Here is a 21,516-nt window from a genome sequence, read left to right as displayed (position 1 = left end):
TGCATTTAGGCCTTACTTTTCAATACTGAAGAAGTGTGTTAGATTTCCGATTCATTAGTTGCTATAGGTAAATATTAACTAGAAGAATAACAACATGCAGTAAACTCTAAAACTATACAAGTGTGTTTATGATTGTGATAATAGATTACAACAATGTTATAAAAACCAGTTTGCATCATTAAGGTCCTTGCACACTGAGTCCGAAATTTTCGCATGCGTTTTTTCGTATTCGTGAATATTCGTGATTCGGTGGCTCTAAATTGTCAAAACACCATTCAAAATGCTTGCTACGGACGCGAAAAACGCAGACGAAAGGCAATGTGCAAAAAAAATGTACGTGATTGACGTATTTATTTTTATTATTATTATTTTTTAACGTGCGAACATTTCGGATGCGAATTTCGGACTCCGTGTGCAAGGGCCTTTAGACAGCATTACGTGGAGGTTTTTCAGTGACTCTTTCTGTTGGTTCCGAGTGAGTCATTGAATCATTCACTCAACCGATTCGCTCAAAACAATGATTCATTTAGGAAGTAAACGCCACAATTGTGGCTCGTGGTCACGACACAATGGAGGGTTCTGTTTGACAGTTTGGAACAAAAATAGACAATGTAATGTAAGTTGCTAAATATACTTGTTGAAGTGTTGTATTGCATCAATGTCACTCGCAATTGTGCAGTTGGTTAGAATATCATAATCGGAACGACATTGTTAAACAACTCCCTATATCGCAATGATGTTGGTTAGTTTGCTATTAAAAGCATTTTTATAAAACCATAGGATGATAGACAGTGGAAGAGCATGAAAAAATGAAGATGATGTTGTGCTTTTATCATAACATGTATCAAGCATCTTATCAGTTAATTTATAAGTTCTCACAAATTTAAATGAGCTTCAATGAGATAAACGTCTTCAAAAACAAAGACTATTATGTAGGTTTGTTCCACGCGGTGTTTTTAATCCTTTTTCTTGCATTGTTGCATGTAATTTTCCTTCTGTCCACCAGGGGGAGACAAAATACAAACAACACACGAGCCGCAATCGCAAACCTAAAGATGATGTTTTTTTACAGCAGTGTTTTCCAACCCTGTTCCTGGAGGCACACCAACACTACATATTTTCGAACACTTCCTAAGCAAACACACATGATTCGACTCATCATCTCATTAGTAAAGACTCCAAGACCACAAATAGATGGGTCAGATAAGAGAAACATCCAAAATATGTGTGGTTGGTGTGCCTTCAGGAAGGTGCCTTTTAAGTGGTTGCATGTTGTCACATTTTCATTGGAGGTATCGTGCTTTGCTGAACTAAAAGCTTACGTGCCATCATACGATTTTACTATTTTCCTGTTTGCAAAAGGCTCCATTTCATTGCAGTGTGTGGAGTTCAGTATCAGACTCATAATATGAAGAAGCAATAGTGCATTCCAGCACATGAGCTACTCTTGAGGTGACGATACACAGGGCAACTTTTTGAGCAATGTTGTTGGGCAATCTTGTCGAGCGATTGTTGCTAGGGCACTTTCCCATTGAAAATGGGCATTACATTTCTATCTGGATAATTTAGATCGGTCATGGGCCCTGTGTCTCATCTGGTTGCCCATTGACGGCAACATTGCCCAGCAGCGTTGCTCAAAAAGTTGCCCTGGGGTCTCAAAATGCATTGAATCGTGGGCTTTGCCTCCATTTCATTCTCAGTCTGCTGGTTATTTCACTTGGACATTACTTGTGAACTGTGTGGAAACAAATCAAATTATCTCTGACTTTGCCATCTCTCGCTAACAATCATGTGTTCACTTCACAGCTGAACATGTTGAGGACAAGGAGGAGTGCGTGTGGCATTGGGGGTTGAAGTTGTGGAAAGGTGATTTATGTTAATGAATATTTCCTTTCTAACTGAACCCCACCTTCACTTTTAATCACATTCCCTGTCTAGGAGAGGAAGTGTTTGATGGTGCCAAACAAGTATTGTCTTCACTGCATATAAAATGCCTTGAACTGCAGGTGCAATTTTCTAATGAGTCTGTAGGGACTGAAAAAATCATCTCACCAGACCAGTGACGAAAACACACTCTCTGCTAACACAGACAAAACTGGCTGTTGATTAGAAGCGAAGTTTGATTTAATAATGTGTTGTTTTGAAAATCTTTTTTTTGGTTTTTCAGACTGTGGTAATTGATCAGATCGTCTAGATCGCTGCAGTCCTCGTGTCTTCCGGAGTTCAAATCTTATTGATATATGACAGGTATGTTTTTTACATCTGTGCTAGTTTTCTTAATTTAAAAAAAGACAAAAAGTGTTTTTTTATTTTTTTTTGTTTTCATAAAAATCGTATTTTTCATACTTCATACATTTTCAAAAAAGTTAATATCTTGAATATTATATTACAACTGTTGCATTAATCTTTTCATTAATTACTTGAGCTCATCCACAGATCGTTTACTAATATCAAAAATATCATGATGAAACATGAATGCTTACGACAGAGTACGAAATTGTGCCAGTTTGTAATTACACGGCATGCATTTATCCAATTACAAACACTGTAAATTGCGAATGAGATACTTCAGAGTAGAAAAGCATAAAAGGTAAAATGGCTTCATTTATCTAATGCAAGAAAGACATGCCACTTTTGTAGTGAAACAAATAACACTTTTTTTTTCTCATTTATGAGACAATTTATGAGGCAATTATGGAACAGACATGTGAAAACAATGTTTAAAGATATTAAATGCTCAAGTAAATAATTGAATTTCTGTGAACACCTGTTCCACAAAAACAGTTTAGGCAATTAAGCCCCCCAGTGCCCCCCCATCTTGTTAATGTTTTCAGATAACAGACAATGGAAATTTACAGTCATTAACCATCAAGGGTATTATTAATGTTTTTTATTTATTTATAGTTCTAAAATTGTTTTAGCTGTATTATGGATTGTGCCACAAATACTCAATAAGGTGGAAACTTTAGATGGTTTAAAAAAACAAATATAGTAAGTAAATAATATATAATACATTATATATATTCAAAAGTCCAGGGTCAGTCAGAATTTTTTTTTGAACCAATACATTTAATCAGCAAGGATACATCAAATTGATCAAAAGTAAAGGATTTATATATATATATTAAACATAATATTTCAAATAAATGTATCTCTTGAACTCTCTATTCATCAAGAATCCTGAAAAAATGGTATCATGGTTTCCATGAAAATATAAGCAGCACAACTGTTTTCAACATATAATTAGATCCGTTTCCTGAGTAATAATAATCAGCATATTAAAATGATTTCTTAAGGATCATGTGACATGTATTTTGATCAAAGAAATGCAGCTTTGGTGAGCATAAGAGACTATATATACACACACACACACACACACATATATATATATGTGTATATATTATTATAAAATTAATGTTTAACAAAGAATACTTTTTAGAAGTAGGGAAAAAAATTAATCACACACAAAAAAGACAAATTTTACAGATTTTCCATGTCCATCTTTCATCTTTCATCATGTGTGTTAAATGTATGAAGATTCTGCATTGAGTATGGGTGTGCATGTGACAGAAAAAGAGAGAACGTGGGGTACAGGAGAAACATGCTGCATTGCCCAGGGCAGTGTGGGTAATAAAGTCATTAATTCAGCTGATTAAGTTGGCCTTTGGGTTAAAGAAAAATCATATCCGTCTCTTTCTCAGATGTAACCGGGGACGCACAGAAGAGGCGAAAATGCCAGCTAATTAGCAGACGAAAAGAGAGAGAATGAGCATGGAGGGAGGGAACGACGGATTCAGGGGACAGAGAGGTGCTTCTACTGAACTCTTAATGAGACATCTTTGGGGGTGAGGGGGTGACGTGCTCATCAAACCGCACACACACACACACACACACACACACACACACACACACACACACACACACACACAGCAATCTCAAAGACGTGTGCTTCCTCAGAGCCGCACAATGCTAACTAATGATCCGCAACTAGAGCGAGAGCGAGAGGGGTAAAATGTCAGTTGATGCACAGTTTTAATGAGCTTGTTGTGAAAGGCGAGCATGGCGAGGGAAAGAAAATGACAGCGAAAAACATCGACAGGACTGACCCATCATGCTTTCCTTCAAGTCTCGAAATTGCCACGGGCTTTGCTTGATTTGCCCATTTAATAGAGGCAACCTGTATCTCTCGAGAGGGCTTTGTTGAAGATTGCTTCATGCCATTTTCTCTCGAAGGACAAGGTCAGGGAGATCTCTTTCCCTCCGCGGTAAAGTCAGAGGACAGCGGATGACAACAGATAGGTCTTGTAGCCCTCTGATTCGCACGGTAGTATCAGACGTGTCCTTCATCCTCTGCCTCCCCGTCTTTTGTGTGCGCGTCCAGAGCTCTTGTTTTGAGTGACAGGCATTTTCCAGGCGCGTCATGTTGACTGACGGGGTACGGCAACCCGGACCTGTCGATCACGAGGATTCGGTGGTCGATCACACCACCAGACGAACAGATGCCAGGGTTCACTTGTCAGAACTCGCTGCTTGCTTGACACGGGCTTCCTTATTGCTTTAATTTAAGCTATTTGAAATTCAGTGGCAAAAACATTGCCAAAGCCACATATTAAAAACTGGGTTTGTCCTTGTTACATATGTTACATGTACTTACCATAGTAATAACAGTAAATTATGCATAATTACATGCAACTAACCCTCAACCAAATCCTAATCCTACCCTAACCCTATAGTAAGTACATGGAGTTGCTTAATATTACTCAGTACTTAAATGTATAACTAGACTGTAATAATGACACCTTAAAATAAAGTGTAACCAAAAACTGACTAGGATTCTTTTTTATAATTTTATAAAAAAATCACATTAATTATAACAAAAACACAGTATATTGTGTACAATATGAATGCGCACCACTTAATAAACATTAAGTATAGATTATGTCATTTTACATCACTTCACTGTAAACCCTGATAACACTTTACAATAAGGAATTAGTTAATGCATTAGCTAAAATGAATTTACTATCAGCAATATATTTGTAAAGCATTTATTAATCTTTATTATTGTTAGTAGAAATATAGTTGTTCATGTTAGTTCACATGCAATATAATTAATGATACAAATACAACTTTTCATTTAAAAAATTGATTGGTAAATATTGAAATTTACCTTGATTGATATCAATAAATGCTGTAGCAGTATTCAGTGTTAGTTCATGTTAACTATAATGTAGTTAACTAATGTTAACAATTGAGACCTTATTGTAAAGTGTAACCTAAACCCATATGTATAATATTTAATTCCTTAAACCAATACTTTTAAAATCCATATTTACAAGTACTATGAACTTCATTTGAGTTCACAGGGGGAAAAAAATAAATCTTAGAGTTTATAATTATTTAGTGTTGTATAGCTAAAACTTAACTTAATTAATTCTCATTACACTGAGACAAAATAAATAAATTAAGTACAATGAACTCCGGTCAGTGAAATGTCACTGTTAGATTTTAAAGTGCTTAAAGTTAATCCTACTAGTCCTTTTAGACCTGCTGTTTATTTATCAAATTAATAGATTTCATTTAAATCGTATTATTTACATTTATGCATTTGGCAGACACTTTTATCCAAAGCAACTTACGTAGTATTTGAGGTATAGATTTGATCAGTCCATGCAGGAATCAAACCTGACCTTGCCATTGCTCATGCCATGCTCTTATTTATCCTTTATTTAACAAACGTTAACTTTAACAGATTTTTTCATCCCACTTTATATTAATTACTATGTAAAAACATTTAAATGAATCATTTGATACAATGCACTTATAAGTACAAAAGTCCAGACCACCAATCTTGTCATAACCGTACCCATATCCCAGTACATAGTAGTTAAAGACACCTAATATAAAGTGTGACCATTTAGTCATATTTATATGTCCTTATTAACTGTTTAATTTGATCTAATGCAAGCAAGCCAGGTCCAGGCATTTTGCGTATTTAGATGTCAATATTAGTTTCTAAGGCCATGTTCAGACTGCCAGCAAAAATCAGATCTGAAAAGATCTGATTTGAGAAAAAAATCCGATTTGCCTGCTGTCTGAACATAGCCTAATAGATAGTAATGCAAGATGGATGATCAAAGTTTATTTTTGGGGGAAAGTAGACCTGGGAATCTTGTTTTTTAAGTCTGATGTTGGGAAGTATTTACTGAATTATGCATAAATTGCAACAACCCCAATTAAGTAGCTCAAATCAAAGCATGCATGACTTGAGTTTTAGAGCAACTGTCAAATGAAAGAGTGCATAACAAAATAATGGCAATGCTATGACAATGCAGTGGTACACTGTTTTGTTTCACATAAATGGATTGATAGGAGAAAAATAATACCCAGCAGCATTGCTTAAGTAATATCTTGACCCCGATGCAAGTATAATCTCTTTTACATCTGGGATTGTTTCTGTTTTTGATGTAACATTTTTAAGCAACCCTAGTTCAAATTAACATATTTTTATCCTTTGGGTCTGGAAAAATGGCTTGTTTTTAGTTGATATGCAACCCCTCAAAACCTTTTAAGATGATGGAAAGTCATACATGAAAATGCATGTGCTTTATTTTCCCAGTGCACTGTTGTTTTGGATCCAGTTTTCTACTTGAAGAGAAAAAAAAACTGTAATAATAAATATTTCAAAGAATTATATCAGTCTATTAAATGCTCTCTTTTTGGCCTGTTTATTTTGTGAAGAACTGGGCAATATTTGACAAATGTTTGAAGGATGCAGAGTAGTATTTTAATTTTACAATCAATGAATATATTGATATTATACGCTTCATCTGTTCTCTGACTAGCAGCACAGCACTATAGATATGAGAGGTGGCGTCCTCGCACGACTTCACTTCTGCCTGCATTGTGTTCTATTGTGTACATCTCAGGAGGAAAGCAAGAGTGCCATGTTCGCTTCAGGCACAAGTCAAGTCCTAATAGCTGACTGCATTTTCATATCCACAGAGTGTGTGTAACTTTGCGATTGTACTTAAAAAATGGCACAAAGCTGGGGAGTTGATCTAATTCGACATCAGACTTCTGCGTTTATGTAATGCGGCTTGAACATTAGTCATTTAGTGGCTGAAGAGTGATAATTCCATTTAATGTTTAATAGTTATGGGATGGTGATCACACTTGGGTGAGAAAGTAATTTCAAAAGAATGAAAAATTCGATTAAAAGAATGTTATCTGTTGAATTAGCAATGAAGGCCGGGGTCTCTGTTGGTTTGTATTTTGAGTTGACTGACATTCTACACACATTTCAGCATTGCATTTCCCAGCAGATCTAACTACTAAACCTGCATAAGAAAACGCCGCTAAATAATGCAGTGTTCTGTTGTCTGCTTTATATAGTTTATAGACTGGCTTGTGTTATTTATTTAAACTCATATTTTGAAACTTTAGACCTAGGACCAAAATTACATTTCAATGCTACTTGAGAGGCTATAGAGGTCCTCTATTAGGAAACACAACCCCCTTTGAGTTTTTTTAGGTAAGCATTGATATTAAGATGCAAAAAAATCAGCACAGTCACTGCTAATAACACAGAAAGCCATTTAGATTTAAAACATCCATCATTTACCAGTGACAGCTCACAGGACAAATGCGTACTTAAAATTGACAAAATGTAATAAAATATTTGGGTCATACTCATATTTGTATGATGTATTATATATGTATTATATTTGTAGAAATGCTTTAAAAGAAGATTCAAGGTATATTTACATGACAACGGTGTTTAGTTGACAACGAGTCAACTAAAAGCAGAGAAAGTTTTTCCTTTACGTTTTTCGTTAAAACAGACGGCAATATTATGAAAAATTATGTATTATGTATTATGCTGCCAGGCAAGTAGTTGGCGATGTGTTTGACTTTGCAAAGAACCACTACGCACCCTTTGGGCCCTATCTTGCACCCAGCGCAATTAACTTTGTACACCGACGCATGTATCATTACTATTTTGCACCCGACGCACAGACTTTTCCCTCCACAGACACACATCGGTAAATTAGGGAATGAACTTGCGCTCCCGGGGGCGGTTCAGCAAAAGGAGCAGGTGTGTTCCGGCGCAAACGTTCCCTGGTGCTATTTTGCAGTTTCAGAAAACAATTCCGCCACTGACCAGGAAAAACCTGGTCTAAAGTCGCATGCTTGGCCTTAATGTAGCGTGCACAACACACATACACTTTGCTTTTCTCATCTACACAGACGCAGCAGTTGACATTTTTGCAAACCATACATAATTACAAGGAAAAATATTACCACACAAGGGAAATCAATGTGGTGTCCATGAAGATGTGAAAAAATAGGCATAAATCTAGCTTACACATTTACCCAAATAATCATACGCCTGTTTAACCGAAGCTAATTTGGGTGGGTTTCTCCCATCCCCATACAATGTCACTTCTCTGTCTTTTACGGCCCTGACGAGAACGTCGGTCTCCTCGGCTGTGAACCGCTCCTGGCGTGCGCCTGGCAAATCCGCTGTTATAATAGCAATCCGCCATGGAACAAGCGCGCCTGCTCTTAAAGGGAATGTGAGATGTCGCTCTGATTGGTTTATTTCACGTTACGCCCAAACCACACCTATGAGTAATGTAGCTACTTCAGACCAACCCATTTTAGATTTGCGTCGGGCGCAAGAGCTCCGTTCACAAAGTTACTTGCATTTCTCGCGTTTGATACTTGCGTTCCAGATCGTTAAATTAGGGCCCATAGACTGAATACGTAATACTCATGATGTCACCGTTCTCATAAATTTTCATAAAGTTTACATAGAGACAATAATGGTATCGTTTTCAAAAACTTTCAGGCCCCCAAAACGCAGTTGTCATGTAAATGAATGGCCAAAACGCATAAAAAGTTTTCAGTTTTTAGATGAAAACGTGTCATGTAAATCCCCCTTCAGTAAAACAGTTCAGTCAGTTAATCTGAAGTTCAGTTAAGCCTTCACTGTAAAAAGTGGCATTGTGTAATCAACTTGTTTTACTTGATCTGGCCATAAGAATTTACTTTCATTTGTGTAACCTGTGTAGTCAAGTCACATTCAGTCATATTCAATATTGAATAAAACCAGTTCAAGCTAAATATTTGGAATTTGTGATAACAGCTTCACTTTTTGACTTGTGCCTTTCATAAAGCTTCAGAAGACTTGGAAAATAGTACATTATTTGGTTGGACTACTATTGTAGTTATGGACTGCCATTTGGAAAAGCTACATAAAGATACTTCAAACAGCATATGGGTTTGAAACAACGTGAGGATGATTTTTGGGTGGAACAGTTCCCTTGTGAAAAAAGTAACATACTTAAAGCATAAAGCATACTTATTACGAAGAAACATAATTTAAACGGATATTTCACCGCTGGAAAGATGAATATGTGTTTAAATTGGGTCATTTATGTAGTAGAAATGTGAAATTATTTTAGAAGTTGCCTTCTAGACCGAGAAAAGCCAGAAAATTTATTTTTGGCTCATGTGGATGAAAGACAACAACTCCCAGAATGCACTTGCTTCGCTGCCCTACGAGGCCACTCCCAAGCCACGCATACCGGTTACAGAGGGCAGTATTGGAAGAAATGATACAACTAGGCTACTAGTTGACTCGAAACTGAAAAGACGCCGTTTTATCGTGAGATCCCACCCCCTATGGGCGGGTTGAAAACATGCGGAACTAGCTCCTAACTGGCTGTAATCTCGAGCCTCTGGCCAGAAAAGCCTCAGATGATGCAAAATGACGATTTTTGCGTCATCGAAGGTTTTTTTCCAGACACACAATACAGAAATCTCTCGTCTCAGGGGGACATGAAGGAGGGAAGCACGGCCTTTCGAAAATACTACCGGGTTTCTACTGATACAAAGCTTAATGCTAATCAGTGAAGTATCCCTTTAAAATAATATATTCAGTGCAAACTGAATGTAATGTTTCCAGACACATATTTGCATGTTAATTGTAATTACATGTTAATGTATTAGCTTATATTAAATTCAGATACACTCTATGAAAAAAAGTATTGGGACACCAACAGGGACCGTAATGACATCGCAATCTAATTACATAGACATTAATATGGAGTTGGTCCCCCTTTGCAGCTATAACAGCCTCCAGGGTTTCCACAAGATTTTGGAGTGTTACTGTGAGAATTTTCGCCCATTCATCCAGTAGAATATTTGTTAGGTCAGGCACTGATGTTGGACGAGAAGGCCTGAATCCCAATCTCCGTTCCAGTTCATCCCAAAGGTGTTCTATCAGGGCTCTGTACGGGCCAGTCAAGTTCTACCACACCAAAATATCCAACTGTCTTTATGGACCTTACTTTGTGTACTCGGGCACAGTCATGCTGGAATAGAAAAGGCTTTCCCAAAAATTTTCTCACAAAGTTGTCCAAAATATCTTGGCACGCTGAAGCATTAAGATTTCCTTTTATTGGAATTAAGAGGCCTAGCCCAATCCCTGAAAAACAGCCCCATCCCTCCAATAAACTTTACAATTGGCACAATGCAGTCAGGCAGGTAAAGTTCTTCTGACGTCCGCCAAACCCAGACCCATCCATCAGACTGCCAAACAGAGAAGTGTGATTCGTCACTCCAGAGAACACGTTTCCACTGCTCCAGTGGAGCCGTGCTTTACGCCAATCCATCTGACGCTTGGCATTGCACTTGGTGATGTGAGGCTTGCATGCAGATGTTTGGCCATGGAAACCCATTCCATGAAGCTCCCGCCGGACAGTTTTTGTGCTTATAATAATGATTGCTTAAAATAAAGTTTGGAACTCTTCAGCTAAGGAATCAGCAGAGGGTTGGCAACTTTTACATATTCACCTCAGCAATCGGTGGCCTCGTTCTGTTTACTTTACGTGTTCTTCCGCTTCGAGTTTCTGCTGTTCCTAAACGCTTACACTTTCCAATAATACCACTTACAGTTGACTGTGGAATCAGTGCTAGCAGGGAGGACATTTCACGAACGTATTGCAAAGGTGGCATCCTATGACAGTACCATGCTTGAATTCACTAATCTCTTTAGAACAACAATTTTTTTCCACAAATGTTTGTAAATGCAGGCTTCATGGCTAGGTGAATGTTTTTATACACCTGTGACAATGGGCCTGATTGAAAAACCTAAATTAATTAAGTGGTGTGTCCCAATATTTTGTCCCTATAGTGTAGCCAAACATTTTAATCCACTTAAGTACATATTTATATGTAATTTTATAGTCTTTTAAACATGGCTAATGTGTATTGAAGTTGTAAATTTAAATGTAATGTTGAATAACACACTACAGTTCAAATTATGACCAAGTACTTTCCATTACTCTTTATTATGTTAGTCAAAACATCCAAGTATATGTACCTTTTTAAAGCATGACAAAAGTTTATAATTTAGAGTAAAGGGCACTTTTTAAAATTATGCTTCAGTGCACTAAGAAACATAGTCATGAAAGTATACTCTAAGTACACTTACAACCCGATCTATAGCACTCATTGTATTTATCGTGCAATGTATACACGGAAATTAGGTTTTACGTGCATGTGATACGCACTAAACCCCTTGGGTAGGATTAGAGGTTTGAGGTAGGTGCGTATTACACAGCATAAAGTGCATATCATATGCACGTAAAAACTCATTTTCGCTTATAAATAGCACGATAAATACAATGCATGCTATAGAGACACATTTCATGAGATCAGGCCGACACTTAAGTGGCCTTTTATATTATTATTATTATTATTATTTTATATATTATATATATATATATATATAGTCACTTTCTGTTCTTATCCGTTTTCTCTCTTGTTCTCTCCATTCCTCAGTATTAGCACAGTGCAGTGAGTGCTGGCGTACAGCAGCCTCTTCCCTTCAATAATGAAAATATCACAGGAGACCCAGAGGGGGGCTGCTGACCTTTATCGGGCCGGTGCATTATCACCACGCTTGCTTGCTCTTTCGTAAAATGCCTGGCCACACTCTTCTCCCCGGGGCAATATGGCTGAGTGACTGCAGTGGATTGAGTGCTTGTAAGATCCATACCCTGTGTAAATAATTTATCACCCTCAGATGATGCTGAGGACGGGGAGAGGCGAAATAAGAAGCAGAGTGTAAATGAAGAAAGGGCTTATATTTGTGCACTGCAATGCACTCAATTACTGACTGACTTAGAAACGCTGGGGGGAAATTAAGTTGAGCTCGACTGAAACAAAGCAGGATTCGCTGTTCTCTGGTCGGGTTGGTTGATTTTGTAGCAGAAGATTCAAAACATGTTTATAGTATAGCAGTTTTAGCCATGTTAAATGTAGATAAATAAGATTTAAATAGTATGCTGAGATTTAGAGGTAATGTCATTATAATATATGTATGTGTATATATAATATATAATTTTTATATATATATATATATATATATATATATATATATATATATATATATATATATATATATATATATATATATATATATATATATATATATATATATATATATATATATAATTGAGATCTGCCTTTAACTATGAGTATAGCACAACCTCTTGTATAATATATTTTGTGATGAGCTATTAGATTTTTTTCCTCATATATATATAAATAATTGAGATCGGCCTATCTAAAAAGTGTTTATAGTGAAATTGCCAGTGGGCTTTATAATTTTTTTGTAAATGATCACAAAATATTATGAATTTGTTTGAAGAATTTGCATGTAAATAAAAAATGTCTTAAATCTTTTTATTTAGTAAATGGCTAAAGTTAAATCCATCTAACAATGCCCTTTAACTATGATTTGCACAACCTCTTGTTTAATACATTTTGTGACAAGCTATTAGATTTTTTTTTTTTTTTGAGCCCATTAGTGTTTTGTGTATCTCTGAAGGATAGTATGTTGATATTGGTTAATCTCTTTCTAAAGATGCTGGAGGTGTTGGACCCTCACAGTAGGGTCTTTAGTAATAGAGTCGCTGCCATCTGGAGCTGGTGAGTTCTGTAGAACAGAAGCCCAGGCCGTATTGAATATGAATTGCCTCTAACCCTTCAGAACTATTCCAGAACCCCGCTGTGTTCTGTTTTCGATCCCTGAGGGTTACCTGGGCAGTGGGCCAGCCAGAGTCATTGTTTGATACTGACTTGTTTCAAACTGCTGTCAAAAATATGCGCTCATATCATATCAGAGGGGTTTGTGGTCTGTGTCTACAAATGATGTTAGATTTCCATAGGAAGACCCTTGAAATCGTCAAAACATTTTTTTCTTTAAATTATAAATCACTTAATTAGACGTGGAGCATAACTAAACATAAATTACATCAGTGTCATTTTATTATGCATTTCATAAACTGCAAATGTAATTTATTAAAACCAGATTGTCATAAATCAAAGAAATAAATCAATTAAACTATAAATGTTCATGAACAATTAATTATGTTGGAATCGTTTGGATCTTTTCAGTGAATCGCCTCTGATTATCTGTGCACAATGATTTTATTTTTTTCTCCTTCACACAATGCTATTGTTTGACTTGCATTATTGACCACTTTTATGATATATTAATGGTGCTTTTGCATTCTTTTTTATGCTTGAAAGTTTCAGTCTTCATCCATCGTAATTGCATGGAAAAGAGTGTCAAACACGTTCTTTAAAATTTCTCTATTTGTGTTCCACAGAAAAAAAGATATTCATAAAGGGTTCCAAAGAGGGTGGGGGCTTCGCCATAAAATAATCATTTTGGTTCACCAAAGAACCTTTAAGTGAACAGATCTTAAAAGAACCATTTTTTTCTTAGCGTCAAGAATAAATCTGGTCAGAGCCGATAGGCCTTGCGGGCAGCGCTCTGATAGCGTGGTTGTGCTTCGGGCGACCTGAGTTCGAGTCCCGGCTCGTAGTTCTTTCCCAATCCATGGATGCAAAGGTTCACTATAAAAAATAAAATAAAAACTTTAATGGTAAAAGACTGTCAAAATGGTAAGTTCCCTTACTCTGTGGTGAAAAACTGTAATAGATCTAATGGGGCATTAATGTAATTTTACAGTAAAATTTAATTATAGTTAAATTTACAGTTTTTGGAAGTGAAAAAGAGCAAGTCATCTTATTATTCACAGTGAAAAAAACGTCAATTGACATTGCAAAATTCTTTCGAAATGGCTGCCTACTTTATAGGTCCTGGTGTTAACCAGGATTTTGCAGAGTTAACCCTGCATTGCGGTGCCAAAAAAAGTGTTGTTAGAATGTTACAACTAGATGCTTAACAACAGACAGACAATTGCGTGCTTTGTATCACATGCTTAGGACAGTCACAGGAACATTGCACGTTGTATAAACAGCTGTTTTAGTGTTTGAGGCAAAAAAAATTCAAACAATTGGATTACAGAAGAACCTGTTTAGCTTTTCACACTTCGCTTAACCCCATTCTAAACCCCACTTTTAACCCTGGGTAGAGAAACTATTCACATTTGTAATTTAGGAGCAGGGATACGATTGCTTTTGCTGTGCCAAACTTGTACATCGTGAAATGATGAGGTGTTAGAATGTTACACCTAGATGCTTAGCAAAAGACAACCATTCAAATGCCTCATATTCAAGTGCTTCGGTCAGTTGGAGTGAAGAGACTGTTTCATTATTACCTTTATAGTCCAAAAACTCCATTCAGGAAAAATTTGATTGCAGACAGCAATATATAGTAAGGATAACAATATATAAATAGGTCGCTTACTGCGTTTGTCCAATCAGTGACACTGACAGTGCAAATATGCAAATAAGAGCATTAGCCCAGGGTTTAGGAATGTATGTGACACTTATGAATACCCAGGATTAATTGTTAACCCCGGGTAAAGTATGAGCAGTGTGAAACATGAAGCAAGATAAACCAAGATTCTGTTTACCCGAGGTTAAGAATGACCCAGGGTTAACTAGTTTAGGCGTAAAAAGTCCTTGTGAGAAGATAAAATACTTGAATGGCCCATGCAAACCGCAGTAAAAACGTAAAACTGCATTTTTACCTTTAGCACCCATTTCCAGCTTGAAGTCTTCAAACGAAGGTCTCTGCAGAGAGGAGATACACTGCTCTGCTCTAAGAGCACAAACCAGGAGAACCCAATTAGCAGTGATTTGTGGCAAAGGAGGAGATAGGGACGTGAACAAATGACGACGGGTGAGAGAAAAGACAGAGCAGTGATTAATGTGGAAGCTGTAAAGCATGGAAATGGGAAAGACAGGACAGAACAGTGGGACGCTGTCTGACAGGTACCACCTGACACACCTGCTTTGAGAAGAAAAGAAAAGTACAAAAGGGAATTGGCTTCGCTGATCCACTGGGACTGTTTTTGTAAATAGGTTAAGAAAATGGAACATTTTCTTAACAGAGAGAAAAGCTAATGAACATACTAGTGGTAGACTGATATCTAGGCATTTTGAGCTTGCATTGGCCAATAACTGCTCAGTTTGGCTGATTAGCAGGATTTTTCACCTTTAGTGTGAGTTTCAAAATACACAGCCTTACCAGTGAACATTGTAATTTTTTCTATTTATACTGAGTGCATTGGCAGTTATAATGGTGGCTACGCTTTGTGAATATTGAAGAAATTCATACTTTATTTAGCAAGTATGCATTGAACTGCTCTAAAGTGACAGGAAAGTTACAAAGATAATTTTACAAAAGATTTCTATTTCAAATAAATGCTGTTGTTTTGAACTTTCTAATCATCAAAGAATCCTGAAAAAAAAAAATCAGTTTGCACAAATCTATTAACCGTTTTCAACATTTATGATAATTTTAACATTGCTTGAGCACCAAATCAGCATATTATAATGATTTCTGAAGGATCATGTGACACTGAAGACTGGAGTAATGATGCTGAAAATTCAGCTTTGCAATTACAGGAATAAATCATAATATAATATAACTTAACTGTCAAGTCTGGTCTGTGTTTGAGTTTTGCTTGAGTTGGACTTTGAGTTCGTTTTGCAATATTTCCTTGCATGGTGATTCAGTGTTTGTTTGATTTTCTGCACCCGTTTCTCGTTTCCTTTGGTCTGCATATATAGCCCTGTGTTAGTTTTGTCCTTTGTCCGATCTTGACATTATATAGTCGTTGTTCTGTTCACCATGTTTTTGTATTCTGAGATTCTGAGAAGTGTTGAGTTTGTTGTCATTAAATATCAACTGCTTGTAATTAGGGGTGTGACGAGACCCTTATCTCACGAGACACGAGATTGTGTTCACGAGAACGAGGCGAGATTTTTGCACAATATTTTATAGAAATCCTCAATGACAAAATTCATGACTGGAAAAATAGTCTGCAGGTGCATTTTGAATTTTTTTAACTAATAATCTTGTAATGAATGTCATTTCAGTTCTGCTTTGAGTCTGGATTATCAAATGCATTGAAAGACGACAATATACAAGCACTGTAAAATGTTTTGCTACAAATTCTAATGACTGTACATGAATTATGAGCTTCCAGAACTTCTGATTGAGGCTGTGTGTGACCTCCTAATTGAACTCCTTTCCACAAATTGAACACTGAAATAAAAACAGTATAAAAATAAAATAAAATAAAATAAATCCTTAGTCTTCAGGGCAAACAATAAGTGCAAGTGCAACCATAATCAAAGTACTCTCTCAATATTCAAGTGAAAACAGAGACCAAAACAGAGACCAGAGCCACAACTACTCAGTCCAGAGATAGCACTGATATTGAGAGACAGGCTATTGTTTGTAGCCTAATTTGCGCGCTTCTGGGAGCTCGTGTTTTACTTTCAGTTTCAAATTCGCGATCACGCGGACTCCGTTTATAGGGAGCGGCGGTGCTGAGCACACATTCTACAGGATAAGGCATTTATCAGAAATTTAGGCTCTATTACGCAACGAATCCTCCGCCATCGTCACGTGATCAGTGAACTGCGATTCCTGCTTCACTGTTTGACTGCAACTTGTGCTGGATGAGCAGAGCAGATGTTTACAAGTTTATTTTTTATAAAAACAGCAAAACGACAGTGGAATGTAATGTGAATGTAGCGGTGGCATATTCTATGCTAATTTCACCCTCACGCTCCGTCATTTCTCGACGAGAAATATCGTCACACCCCGTCCCCTACTTGTAATTACATCCAGCTTTTATTTTTGTTTGCCTCAACCCTATCGTGACAATAACATATTAAATTAAAATAGAAACTTTTTTAAATTGTAATTCATAATATTACTGCTGTTGTATTTTTGGATCAAATAAATCAGCCTTGGTAAGCAACTTTTTCTAAAACGTTCAAAGACATTAGAAAATCTTACTGACCACAAACATTTTGAATTGAATACTACAGGCTAAAACATTACTGCAAACATTAATGCAAAGTCAGTAGATAATAGTTTCTATATACCGTGTGTATATAATTTCTAATAAATATATAACTAATATATATATATATATAAAAATATATAAATATATAAAATGTTAGCCATTTTAAAATGATAGATGTGTACAGATTAGAGGGAAGAGTCTTTATATTTAGGTACTAAATGACTTCCACTTTGGCACAGCGCAGTGATGGTTTTGGAGACTTTTCAAACAGTCTGGGTCTCTTTTTAGTCCTATAGGTCATTAACTGGAGGGAAAACACTGCCTTGAGATGGAGTCAAACACTCAGCCTGGCACTCAATTTGTTAGCTAAATATTCCTACCGTGTCTGGCTACCCGGAACGCTGTTCTGTGGCTGTCATGGTGATGGGTCGGTATGTGGAGTATCCCGTGGAGGACTGTTCACTCAGCTAATTAAAATGCAGAAGATAGTTATGGGGCCGATACACCGCCTCTCCCTCACCAGCATTCAGTTCCCAATCTCTCTCTCTCTCTCTCTCTCTCTCTCTCTCTCTCTCTCTCTCACTCTCATTTTGGCAACTCTAATTGACCAGGGGAAGCACAGCAGCAGTTCTCTCTCTTTCCTTTCGCTCCATCCCTTCCTTTTTCTTTGTATCTCTCCACGTTTTTCCTCTCTAATGGAAGCTACTGCTGCCCTTCTCTCTCCTGTCTGGCTCTGCTAATTAAAACTGTGCTGAAACAGAAAGCAGAGGAGGAGGCGCATATATATTCTGCTGTCTGATTATCCAAAGAATTCAAGAGCTGACTGTTCAACAAGACCACAGCAAATACTTTTGCCTGTGCTGCGTTGCTTTTGATCACAAGTGATTCGGTGCTACACGATACCAATTACATCAGTTTTATAAAAAGGGTTCTTACTTTTGCCAAACCTTCAAACTTTCCTTTGGAAATAAGTGCCTTTCAAGGCTATTGAAGTGATTCAGAAGTCAACACATCTAATTTGGTGACTCATGTTAGATTTATTTCGTTTTATTTATTTGTTTGTCAGTCCTTACTGCTTTACAGTCCACTTTTCGTTCCATTAACTTCCATTGACATCACGTGAATGGGAAAAAGTATTGCATTTCTCTGAGTTTCGAAGGTCAAACTCTGAGCTGTGAATTCAGTCAAAGCAATACAATATATATCACGTTGTGACCTCTTGGTCTTAAAATAAAAAAACTTTAATGCTGCAAATGTGTAATTTTGCAGGAAAGAGGAGTAGACTGTATATTTTACATTACAGAGTTAATTTTTATATGAATGTATTTAAAAAAAAGATGCAGCAGAGTGTGATCATATTATGACCATTGCAGCATCCGAAGAAATTTTGCGTGCTTGAAGTCTGTGACTGCGGCTTTAAAGGGAAGAGTTCATTCAATAATACAATTCTGCCACAATCTATACTGTTTAAGTATTATTTCTAAAAGAGAAAAGGTAAATGTTTAGTAAAACTCTTTGGGTTTAATTTGTCTCAAACATTTCCACCCAAGATGATAAATTTGTCAGTATTTACTCAGCCTTATTTATATTCTTCTGGGAAACAAAATGTGATATTAAGCAAAATGTCAAAGGCATTTTCTTCATATAATAGTGGATGGTGAGTTTTGCTGCAAAGCTCAGAAAAAAAAAGAACAAAATCGCAAAAGTAAAAGAATATTAGAACAAAAATTGGTATTCACTGAAAATCTTCTCATTTATATTGGATCAAGTCAAGCCACCTTTATTTATATAGCACTTAATACAAGATCGTTTCAGATTGTTTTACAGTGATAAACAGGAAAATAACAATTCAGTGATGCAAACAGAGTTCAATTCTGCTGTAAAGCAGCTAGTAAACTGAATAGTATAGCAAATACCGCACAATAGTGCAGTTATTAGTTGAAATCAGTTCAGAGTTGATTCAGTTCAATAACTCTGTATTCTCATCCGATAGAGTCAGTGCTGGCAAATCAATAATATTGCTGAATACTGAATCAAATAATTCATTGATTCTAAACACCATTAGGTCTTGATGTGTACTTATGGTTATACTTTTATGGTGCATTTTGTCCATTTTGAAGTTTCCACTTTCATTGATTGGGAAGAGCTACACAGATATTCTGCCTTTCTCCTTTTTTGTTTAATAAAAAAAGATACAATTATGATATGCTGGAATGACAGGGGGTTAGTTAATTATGACAAAATTATATTTTTGTTTAACCAAACTAAAGCTTCATTGTTACAAATCCTCTAACCTTTTCTCTTAATACTTACAATATCTCTGTTTTTACTCCCTCACCTTTCCGTGGATTCTTTGGTTATGTGGCCGCCACTGCACACCTCTGCCTTTCCTAAACCCCCTGTGATAAGTCACAGACCCTCAAATGCGGAAGGGGGGATGGGAATGAAGCGATGCAGGTGAACTCTGGCTGGCGTCCAGGGAGGGAAAGGCAGGCAGTTTGTAGGTCAGTGCTGATGGGAGACACGGAGGAGTGAAGGCCTTGCTCGCAGTTCCAGCCCAGTCTCCAATTACTGGTGGAACTCTTGCATCTCGCTCTGTCTTCCTTTCTCCTCTCATCCTCCTTGAAACCATGCCAGAAAAGGCCTCCCTAAAGACACGGGAAGACAGAAACAAGACAAAGATTTTCAGGATCGGTGGAGGGGAAAAGAAAGGTTGTGAAATATTAAACATGACGAGGTCTCATTGGAATGAAGTGGCATGTTTTTCTTTTGGATATTTCTGGGTCTTCTGAAACGTACAAGTGGCAGAATAACAGCCCTGCTATATGTGTCAATAATTAGTTGGATGGAAAATTTACAGCAAACATTTTATAATAATAGTCTATGAATATTTTAGTCAAAAAGTTATATTCATCAAGTTCCACTGTCGCTGTAGTTTTGGCCTATTTTTATGTTTCTTGTTTTTAGAACCCAAAAATGTTTTAATATGTAAAAATATTCAGAAATGTACAGCAAAATCAATGCAGGTTAGACAAATTACTGGTATTTACAAATATACCAAAAATGCTGCGTTGTGTGATTATATATGCGGTTCATTTGAAATGACCATTATGGTGATCAGTGTTTCTATTGGCTATTGTTTTCTTCTCTAAGTTCTCATAGCTAATAGTCGCTTGTGAAAAAGAAGTATACTTTAGCATACTTTTAAAAAGTCGATTTTTTGATCCTTCAGACAAATATACTTAAGTGCAAACTAATTGTACTGTTTTCGGACACTTAATTGCACGTTAATTGCAAATAAATTAAAGTGTGAATTTATATTAAATGCAATTAGAAGTGAACTTAGAGTGCTTTTTCGATTCATTGACTTGCATCTTTAAATGTATATCTACATTTAAATATATTAAGCTACAATTTAGTACATTTATTAACTTTTAATGTAATATCGAATAACACACTATACATTCACATTATAACGTGCTTTAGTATGTGTCAGCACATCAAAATAAGTGTACTTCTTTAAAACATGATGAAACGAATCATAATACAACAATATGTACTTTAAAGAATAACTTTTAGTTTGATTACAAAGTGAACTTTTTGAATACATAGTAGCACCTGCAGTAAATATACAAGATATTACTGTAACGCAGAGTCATTTCTTGCACCTGAAGTCACAGTATAGTTGTAATTTAATTGTAATAAATTAAATTTACAAAAAATATTCTATTATATTTAAATTATATTTAGTAAAAATTACAGTGAATGTAATTGCCAGGAAAATTCAGCGAATTAACGCTAAAGCTCACCAGTTGAGATGCAAGAGCTGTGAAAGGCTTCCAGTCTCGAGAGTAAAGAGAAGAGATTTCACTTCCTCAATAGACCGTAGGGCAAGCATGGGTCTTTTCATTTAAATATTAATGCCACCACTGAAGTAAGCAAGCCTGACGAGGATGCAATTATAACCAAAGTAAGCCTTTGATAAGTCTTGCTACAAAGAGGGGTTGTGTTAGTAAATAAACACATTGTTGTGCCTGTTTATGTTTATGGGGAGATCTGTGCTCCTAAAGTATCCATTAAACACTTGGAGAGAGCATTAGTGCCACGCTTTAATATAAAGTTTATAGAGGGAATAAGAGAGAGAATGAAAAAAACTGTAATGATAGCATTTTCACTCATCATCGGAGCCATTTATTATGAT

At 36.3% G+C, this 21,516-nt stretch overlaps 1 long non-coding RNA gene across 3 annotated transcripts; it reads left to right on the top strand.

Annotated features, from left to right (window-relative positions):
• The first annotated feature begins 588 nt into the window (after window positions 1–588).
• LOC307172452 lies at window positions 589–20,009 on the top strand. 3 transcript variants are annotated; one of them, XR_013823709.1, is made up of 4 exons: window positions 589–616; window positions 1,807–1,866; window positions 2,168–2,247; window positions 19,725–20,009. It is a non-coding gene; the product is annotated as an uncharacterized lncRNA (long non-coding RNA). The 3 variants fall into 3 exon arrangements; XR_013823710.1 differs by lacking the exon at window positions 19,725–20,009 and adding an exon at window positions 6,846–7,006; XR_013823711.1 differs by lacking the exon at window positions 19,725–20,009 and adding an exon at window positions 3,538–3,597.
• The last annotated feature ends 1,507 nt before the right edge of the window (window positions 20,010–21,516 follow it).

This window comes from Squalius cephalus, assembly GCF_949319135.1.
Source record: "Squalius cephalus genome assembly, chromosome: 15".
NCBI lineage: Eukaryota > Metazoa > Chordata > Actinopteri > Cypriniformes > Leuciscidae > Squalius > Squalius cephalus.
The sequence above is the reverse complement of the archived record's forward strand: the minus strand, read 5'-3'. Positions and strand labels throughout refer to the sequence as shown.